Genomic DNA, 10,060 nt, shown 5'->3' with positions numbered 1-10,060 from the left:
AAATTAACCGGTTTTTTCCATAACCGGTTCAGTAACCGGTTTTTTCTCTAGAACTTGTAACCGATATACGAACCGGCGGTTACTAAACCGGTCAAACTGGTTTTTAAATAACCTGTTTTTGTAAAAACCGGTTTTCGGTTTAAACCGTTGAACCGGTTCACCAACCGGTTTTTTTGCCCATCTCTAACCCCGCCCGAAGACACGACAGGTTTTTTTGCTCTGAGAAAATCCGGTCGGAATCAGGACTCGAACCAAACTTTATTATTTTCTTTTCTAAAAGGTTAATTTTTTAAATTTACCATCGCTTAATTTGTATAGAAAGAAAATACTCTAGAATTCCAAAAGAAAAAAACAACGTACCACTTTCAAGTTTCAACAACAAATTTCAAATAAAAAATTAAACCCACAAACCGTCAAACAGGGCTAATATCTCATGTTAGATCGGTTTAGTACTATTCTACGTTGGTTCTTTATTCGTTCTTATCCATGAAAGTATTAGTAAAGAATGCATGTGCCATAAGACGACAAGCCGAAAACTGTAACACACTAAATAGCAAGACGAGGGTACAACGTGGCGTGTGTTTGGTTTACTTCCCATGTCTAATGGCTGTTCTCGACGGTGGTCGGTGGAAAATTTGAGAATGACTCACACTGCACCAAAGCTTAAAATGTTGCATGCAGGCAGGCAAGCACATACACGTATGATACCAGGGTCAGTGTACGTGGATGGGTGTTTGAGATTGGTGGCCATAAATGAAAGCTTATAGATTCAAGGCCAAGTGGATCTCAAAGTCGGGAATTGGGCGGTGAGGAGTCGACATTGGGAGTTGAGACTTAATTGGCATAATATGAAAATCTTTATGTTTCGTGATAAAGTCGTAATACCTAAAATGTATATTGAAAATCTGATTCTGATGTTGACAAGTGGGCACGAGTAAATTGGCATGCTAAATTCATTGTATCCGTCCACATATTCAGTTTACGCGCTCTCTTCATACTTCGAAAGCTTATAGTGTCGTGTCACGTTTATCTTTCCCTGACTTCTATGGTGCGAGATGTATTGTGTGTAACAATGTAAGTAGATCTCAAGATTATTAATCAATGATTAAAACAATAACGGTTAAAATAATGATGACATTTATTGTAATTAATGAAACATTAAGATACATTTTATACACATAAAATTAACATAGGAAGTGGATGAATTGAAAAACCCTCAAAAACTAGCGGTGACATTTGTGCAATTTTGAACAATAGAATAATTTGAAGTATAACTTGAGTAATTATTGATCGTAGTGTAAATATGACTTTAGACGTGACCAACCTTAAACTTAAACGTGAAGGATGATTAGTGTTATTAATTACAAAATGTGCAATTTACCATAGATCTAAAGAAAAGAACATTAAGTTTGTATTTCTTTTTAATCTCAGTAACAAACATTTAATAATACTCAATGATAATAAGAGTAAGGATGAGAGAATTAGTTCATATTGTGTAGCGTTATTTTCATTTCTTCATCAAAGGAATTTTTGGAATTAAATTAATATGATATATCAGTCCTAATTGATGCTAATGTTTCAGTTTTAAAACAAACTTTATGTGTTAAGATAATATTGTTAGATTTTACAAGGTTCTGCTATGGAGAGTTTAGACAGAAGTTAGATTTTGATTTAAATAATATTTTGAATGACAACTTCATCTACTTTTAAATTACACTTACGACTACTTTTAAATTACACTTACTATTACGGGACTCGACATCCATTAAAAAGACAAATCTTATCCAACTCATTATTACCATTAGACCCATGTCTTCAATTTGCACAAAAAAATTTTACTTAATTAATTACCAGTAAACCTTATAGTTGTCTAAGATTTTGGATTCATTTTAAAATTAGACATTTGATAAGATATGTATATAGTACTCTTAAGATATATATATTCTTATAGTAGTCTATGATTTTGGGTTCTTAATTGATGAGCCCCAAAGGAGCCGCGGTGTGACACCTCAAGCAAGTATGTTACAATTTTATTTTGTTCACATGTGACATTAAGTTAAAGTATCTAAAATGGTAGATAAGTAAAAAAAATTAAACGCATTATATCAGTTATCAAATCAAATTTTTATTCATTCATTTTCAAACACCAAAAATTTTTATTTTTCCTCCGACACTACATTCATTTTTAAACACTCATATATTCCACATAATCACATACTTTTATATTTTATTTTTATAAACTCAAATACTTTTATAAACTAAAATACTTTTACAGGCATCTTATTTTTTTTGTTTCATATTATTTAAAAATAAAATAAGTTCTTGTAAATTGATTTAAAATAAAAATAATAAATGCCATATAAGTAAAATTTAAACAATTACATAAAAAATAAATAAACTAACTGGCCACACGTAAACACACAAAAAAGAATTATTAAAATTTTTTAAAGTTATATAAACAATAATATTTTTTTATTAAAAAGTTTACCGTTGGTTGTTGAAAGAAATTATATTTTAATTCAAAAAGAAAAATAATTAAATTGTGGGGTTTGAATTGTTTTCAAAATTTGAATGAAAAATTAATTACATTGAACTCACTTATCATATTTTACTTTCATTCAATTTGTAGATATGCTCTAAACTGAACATTACTTTCAATGTGCATTTCTCCGGTTCAGAATTATGAACAATACCATGTCAGAACTAAAAATCACATTGAAAATGCTCTTACGAAGCTCAAACATTGCCAATGCATTTTGCCGCCTTGACATTTGACGATAAACAAACTCCGCAGTTGATGAGAAGATATTACATTTTAGTTGGTCCGAGAAAGGTACATTTTGATGCTTCATAAATTTAATAACATCATATTTAAAATCTCAAAGATCAAAAATCACATAGCATGTAAGGGATGTATGATAGTTTTCTGAACTACACAATCAAAGTCGACACAATCCTCTCTCTCGTTCTTGGATTATTTTTTGAAGTTTTCTTACTTGTGCATGAAGGCTGTCACAATCTATAGCTTGTGGTCCACGTTGGATGGCACCTACAAGTAACAACATAAACAACTACTTCCTAGAATATCTTCAATGTTAAAATCCCCAGTCACGATCTAGGCCAGTTGGATTGTAGATTTCTTGAACCTCTTTCCTAAAATCAAATGGTCAACAAATATTTGCCATCAATTCTTTCACATCTACGCATAATATGCACACAATATGTAATACCTTAACATAAAAAGATTAAAAAAAACTTAAAATGATATATATACATTTTTGTACAAAGTATAATACCACATGAAAAAAGATAAAAGACAAAAACAGTTTACTAAAATATTAAAAAATATGTATAGTATTAATTAATACTTAAATAAAACCTTAGATACCCAAGTCCTAACCCGACCATACTCCTTCCTCTCTATATAAATGCTATTATTCCATACTCCAACTTCATCAAACTAGCTTCCAAATCCACCTTAAACCTCCAACCATCATGGTTCCACCGCCTACCTCCGTCGTAGTGCTGCCTTCAATATCTCACCATCCACCACTACCACTTCTTATTTTTTCCCTTGTGTTGTTTCTTATTTTGTTGATAGTTTCATATAATCTCAAACAAAGGAGCCACCATTCCACACCACCGGTGAAACTTAGGCTACCGCCAGGTTCAATGGGTTGGCCTTACATAGGTGAAACTCTCAAGCTCTACACCGAAAACCCAAATTCTTTCTTCTCCAACCGAGGATAAAGGTCTAGTTTCATCCACACGTACTTTCACTTTAATATATCTTTCTATATAGCAAATTCACGACCACTTAACTTAAGATGTCAATTTTGAGTCGATCATTCTTTGCTTTCTAACAATAAGTGTAAGAACATCCCACACAAACTGCCACATAACCAAACGTTCATAAAAAAACAATAGTTCTTCTGCGCCATCAAATTTTTATAAACCCCATTAAATATACTAAAATAATATATTATATATGTATATATGTGTGCGAGAGATTTGATAGTGGGGGCCACAAACTTGATCCGTTGCAGTTACAAACGTCACCCACACAAATGCTCCCCGTCACATTGAGTTAGAGACCCTCAATGACCAACTAGTAACGCCGGGTTACTTCGTACGCGGCCTCCATTGGCTAAAGGTAGCCCGAGCCGGCCACGAGTCCGGACAGACGGAGCCCATAGCGATCCACCTATTGAGGGATTCCCCGGATAAAACCCGACCTCCACGCCGCCAAACGGCATGACAACGGGGAGCCGGTAAAACCGGGTTAGATCAAGATTCGAACCCTGGCAAGTCAGGGTCATCCCTCATATTTCCCATATAAATTGGGAGGTTTGAACCCCCTACCTCTCACTAGTAAAGTGAGTGCTCTACCATTGAGCCACATCCAATTTGATTACAAAAATGCATATGTGACAAATAAATTTGCAAAATTATCGCGTTCATACTTTCCCGTTCGACTAGCATAAAACTAGTTTAGTCAACTCTCGAGTTTAAAATGTATTGGTAACACTGACAGATTACCGATGAATTTTATTGATCTATCTTTTTCATTTTTTTTGATTTGTCATAACGCGTCAAAAATATGTCGGTAATTGCCAACGAGAGCTGTCTCATAGTAAATTTCCACCGTTATACTCATTTATTCACTAACGAATAAATCAAAGAGCTGCCTCAATCCATACGAATGTGAAGAGTGCTTACAAGGAGGGTTATAATGAAGAAGCTTTTTAAATGCAATTTATATAGCAAGTTATTGTTGAACTATATCTATATAGTTTTTTTTCATTTCCTTTTTGTTTTTATGGTGTGTGATAGTTTCTACGTAATTGTAGGTATGGGGAAATATTTAAGACACACGTATTAGGATGCCCTTGTGTGATGATATCAAGCCCTAAATTAGCAAAGATAGTATTGGTGAGTAAATCACATATGTTCAAACCAACATATCCTCCAAGCAAGGAGAAGATGATTGGCCCCGAAGCCGTTTTCTTTCACCAGGGTCCTTACCATTCCCATCTCAAGAAACTTATCCAGTCTTCCTTTCTTCCGTCCGCGATCAAGGGTTCCGTTTCCCAGATCGAAGACATCGTGCTCCGGCTTCTTCTCACTTGGGAACATAGTAACACCATCAACACTTTACATGAGATGAAAAAGGTATGTTGATTTTGGTCTTATATATTTGCTCTTAATTAGTGTCTATATAAATACAATTTAAAAATAATAATAATACGGAGTAATAACAAGCACTCATTCATACGCAGAACATTTCTTTCATATTCTATTTGTTCTATACAGCACATTTTTATTGGAGTTAAGTAAATGTGATCTATATTCAAATCCAACATTTAATAACTACAAAAGGCAAGTTTTTAAGGTTCAAACCGAATAGTCAAATTCGAATTCGCCCCAGTTACCTGTTTCGACCGAATTGAATAATTTCTTTTTACTTGTATTATTTTTATAGCTATGTCATTATTTGTTATTAAATTTGTCTGGTTTAAATAAGGTACGTTGGGCAAAAATTGTAATATTGAATTTAGCTAAACCAACCAATCATTATTTGTTATTCAAGTGGAGAAATTAGATTTTGAAACCTTAAATCCTTACCAAATAATTTGAAACCAAGCGGATAAGTGGATAAACACTCGTAGCCGTATATTTCTAGGCTTTGTATCAAATACAAATTAAATTAACGTGTTAATTGTGAAAGCAGGTAGTCTAATTATATATACAACATAATGTAGGTATAGTGTAGTGTAATTATAGCATAGCATGTGATTACATAACAATTTAATTACATAATTACACTACTTGTATATATAATTACACTACTTGATTCTTATAATTAGTACATTAATTTATTTGTACGTTAACTTTCCCCTATATTTCTAACCACCTAATTATAACATGACATTGTTTGTTGTTTTATAGTATGCATTTGAAGTGGCAATGTTATCAGTTTTTGGGGACAAGTTAGAGTTGGAGATTGAAGGAATAAGGGATCTGTACCTATGTCTGGAAAAAGGGTACAACTCAATGCCTTTGAATCTTCCTGGCACCCCATTCAACAAAGCAATGAAGGTATAACAATAAACTCTAAATGATACATTTTGTCTAGTACTTCGTGGTCGAGCGAGAGAAAATCAAACGTTTAATGTTAGACTTGAAGCAAAAAACAATAAATAGTAGACATAATGATAAAAAAAGAAAAATACAAGTTTGTGTAACCTGATGGATATTAATGATGAACTGAATTTTCAGGTTAGAAAGGCTCTAAACCAGAAATTAAGGAGGGTGATAGAGAAGAGAAAGCCGATCGGTGGAGGTGAAGGATTGCTAGGAGCATTGTTGTCCAATGAAGTAGAATATGGAAAGATGAAAATGAAACTGAATGAATCACAGATAGCTGATAACAACATAATAGGAGTATTATTTGCAGCTCATGATACAACTGCAAGTGTTCTAACATGGCTCCTCAAATATCTGCATGACAATCCTCATCTCCTCCATGCTGTCAGGGTAATCTTTTCATTACAAATACACACACATTCATGTATGTTGGCTATGTACTATGTGAAGTTGTGTTTCTGCACAAAGCATGCGTTTGTACTTATCACGTAATGTTTTATATATAATTGCACAACACATGTATATAATTACACAAAATATGTATTTAACTTTACAGCATTGTATCAATTGTTATTGACATAAAAGATGTCTTTTTTTTTAAAAAAAAAGAAAAGAAAAATATATAGCAATACTAGTCAAATTAAAGATGATATAACTAGATTTAATGAAAAAAGGAAAAGTTATCAATAGAAGATTTCCTGTTTTTACCTATTTCGGTCAATTAATTACTTTATTATTATTATTATTATTACAATCTTTTTAATCTTAATTATTTACTCACTCCGTCCCATTATAAGTGTCATAGTTTGATTTTTCAAGTATTTCTTGTTTAACTTTGACCGACAATATTTTTGTTTGTGTTATATAATAGTACTTGATGTAAAATATATGAATGGATTGGGTTTTAAATGTATTTACATTGATATAATTTTCATCAAGTATTATATGACACGAACAAAAATATTTGCGGTCAATGTTGCAAAAGAAAGACTTAAAAAGTCAAACTATGACACTTATAATGGGACAGAGGGAGTAAAAAACTTGATCACTGGTTCAGAAGTACTTCACACACTTCTACAAAGGAATGATCACTCATTATTTAATCCTTGCTCTCTCTTTATATATCATTTTGATACAAATTAACAAATAATTTATAATTGTTCAGAGAGAACAAGAAGAACTACGGTGCACAAGACTTGAAGCCAATCGTAGAATTACGTGGGATGATACGAGACGCATGCCATTATCTACTCGGGTATAAAATATAGACTTTTCAATGTCTTATTATTATTAAATATATAAAAGAGTAACAGATTTTAAATTATATTTGTTTCTATTTTCGAAAGAATTGAATTAATGGTTAGAAAACCAATTGTTCATGAACCACGAATATATATATCAATATTTTGTTTACTAGTCACATACGCCTTTACTTATTAAATATTTAATATGATATATTTTCAAATAATAAGACTGTTTTTGGCAGGTAATACAAGAGACGTTGAGGGCAGCCAGTATACTATCGTTTACATACAGAGAAGCAGTAGAAGACGTAGAAATGGAAGGCTATTTGATACCGAAGGGGTGGAAGGTCCTTCCACTCTTCAGAAGCATCCATTACTCCTCTCACTTCTTCCCTCACCCCCACAAATTCGACCCTTCAAGATTCGAGGTGATTAGTTGTTGCATAAAATTTATATCTAAAAATGTTTCGAGTTAATCGTTGAATGAACAGCTTTCGTGTCGAATGGTATACCTATGTACGTGTTCTATCGAGTATACACATAAATACGTTGTCACGCCCATCTTTTCACCATTTATAATACATTAATAACCCGCAATGTAGGGTAGACACAAAAAGACAATACAAAGAACTCTAAAGAAAGGAAGTATATTTATATTACTAAAACATTAAATCAATTCTAAGTTTGACATTTATCTTCAAATATTTGAAATTAAGAACTAACAAATAAATATGAAACTAAAGACAATAAAATCCTAAATTAGGAAGATATATGTGTCTTGCGCGTTAGGAATGACATAGAAAATGTAAATGGGGGGGGGGGGGGGGGGGTGGGTTAGGCTATAAATGGGGGGTGGGTTAGGCTATAAATGACATAGAAAATGTAATTCGGGGGGGGGGGGGGGGTGGGTTAGGCTATAAATGGTGGAATTCGGGTCTGGTTCACCGAGACTTCTCCATTCATTTCTTATAGGTCTCGTAACTCCACCTGCATGCTTTTTTTTTTGTGTGTTTAGGCTTTTTCTGTTTATTTTCTTCTTATTTTATGCAGCTGGTTTAAGTAGACATCTACTAACTTTTGGATTATCTCCGAATTAGTGCCATTATAATAAGCCAAAAACGGGTGTCTTGTCATTGATCTCAATTAAGTAAGTCAATTGCATAAAATGATAATTAGTTAAACGTTTATTATTTCTACTAATATAATCAAATTCTAAATTTGTTTTAAGAACTCATTGATGGGTTACGGTCCTATAGTATTTGTACCAGTATCATCATGCATATTATAAAGATGAAATCACACGGAAGTCATCACGTGAGCTAGTGGTTTTGTTTGGTAGTATATGTATAATGAACTCCATGCAAGTGTATCTTCCTACATTACGCACGTAACGTCCCCACATCAACATTTGAAAAGAGACGAATGTGTCTCTTATCTATATACTAGTTTGAGGTCCGTGTACTACACGGGTAGTTCTTAAAAATACAATATTTAATAAATAATCAGTATACAAGGAACATAAACCCGTTAATACATTCGTTATACAACAGTCTTGAAAACAATTTTAAAGTAAAAGATAATTATAAATATAAAATGTTTTGAAAAAAATAGGAAGTAAATATTAAATGAATAAATTTTGAAGCATAAATTGTAAGAATGGTAACTATTATTTTACTATTATAAATTTATTAAAAATGTGAGGTTTAATGTATGAATAACAAGTGACAAAACTTGTAGTCTTTTATTAGAGAGTATAGATAGATTCTCTGTTATATATGCTCTGAATCTGAATCTTTGTGAATACTTTTTAATTGCGTACGTGCTGCAGTGACGCATATTTGATGTCTATATATGTGTAGGTTGCGCCTAGGCCAAACACGTATATGCCATTCGGGAATGGTGCCCACTCATGTCCTGGAAGTGAGCTTGCGAAGCTCGAGATGCTTATCTTGCTTCATCACCTCACCACCACTTTTAGGTAATTAGCTTTCAAGTTTCAACACTCAAATAACTACATAAGAGATTATATTCCAAGTTGATCATATTATGTGTCACCATTTGAAATGTTATATTATTTTATGCACAGATGGGAAGTGATAGACTGATAGGAGAAGAGGGGGTACAATATGGGCCATTTCCGGTACCCCGAGACGGGCTACCCATCAAAGTTTATCCCGCTAATAATAAGTACTAGCAATGTTAGAAGATTAAGGTGTTGTTTTCGGGGGTCAAAAGTGACATCTTGTTATATATCTTACAGTTTTTCTTCACGATGTACTACGCTCGTCAAGTGTGTCTGTTCCCCCTTTTTTCTTTACCATGGCAAGTCTTTGTGAAAGAACTTGGTGCATGTTTCTCTTGTTCAAGAAGTGTAATTACTGAAAATAAAGGAAATATGAAGACACCATTGATGTGGGGCGCTCCATTGTGGTAACTATGGTACGGCCAATGTTAATGTCACTTGTAATTTGCTATAACATCATCCAACAAAGGAACAAACAAGTTTGGCTTTGATATATTAAATTCATGATAAATGTAAATTGTTACTAAACAATATCATTTCATATATCAAATCCATAAAAAAATATCGCATGCATTCAAACACATGCACCTTCCACTTAAGCTATTCGAACAAGCGTTGAATTCTAGCATTTGCATACCTATCACTA

General features: G+C 32.8%; 1 pseudogene across 1 annotated transcript; it reads left to right on the top strand.

The window, feature by feature from the left end:
- The first annotated feature begins 3,433 nt into the window (after positions 1-3,433).
- LOC143542112 (abscisic acid 8'-hydroxylase 2-like) lies at positions 3,434-9,856 on the top strand (annotated as a pseudogene). Its single transcript, XR_013136852.1, has 8 exons — positions 3,434-3,752; positions 4,851-5,172; positions 5,950-6,099; positions 6,280-6,537; positions 7,313-7,402; positions 7,634-7,819; positions 9,251-9,384; positions 9,492-9,856. The product of XR_013136852.1 is annotated as an abscisic acid 8'-hydroxylase 2-like (transcript).
- The last annotated feature ends 204 nt before the right edge of the window (positions 9,857-10,060 follow it).

This window comes from Bidens hawaiensis, unplaced genomic scaffold, assembly GCF_021521415.1.
Source record: "Bidens hawaiensis isolate Kalapana, Puna unplaced genomic scaffold, B.hawaiensis_p1.1 tig00012782_1, whole genome shotgun sequence".
Taxonomy (NCBI): domain Eukaryota; kingdom Viridiplantae; phylum Streptophyta; class Magnoliopsida; order Asterales; family Asteraceae; genus Bidens; species Bidens hawaiensis.
Note: the sequence above shows the minus strand (reverse complement) of the source record. Positions and strands in the feature narration are given on the sequence as shown.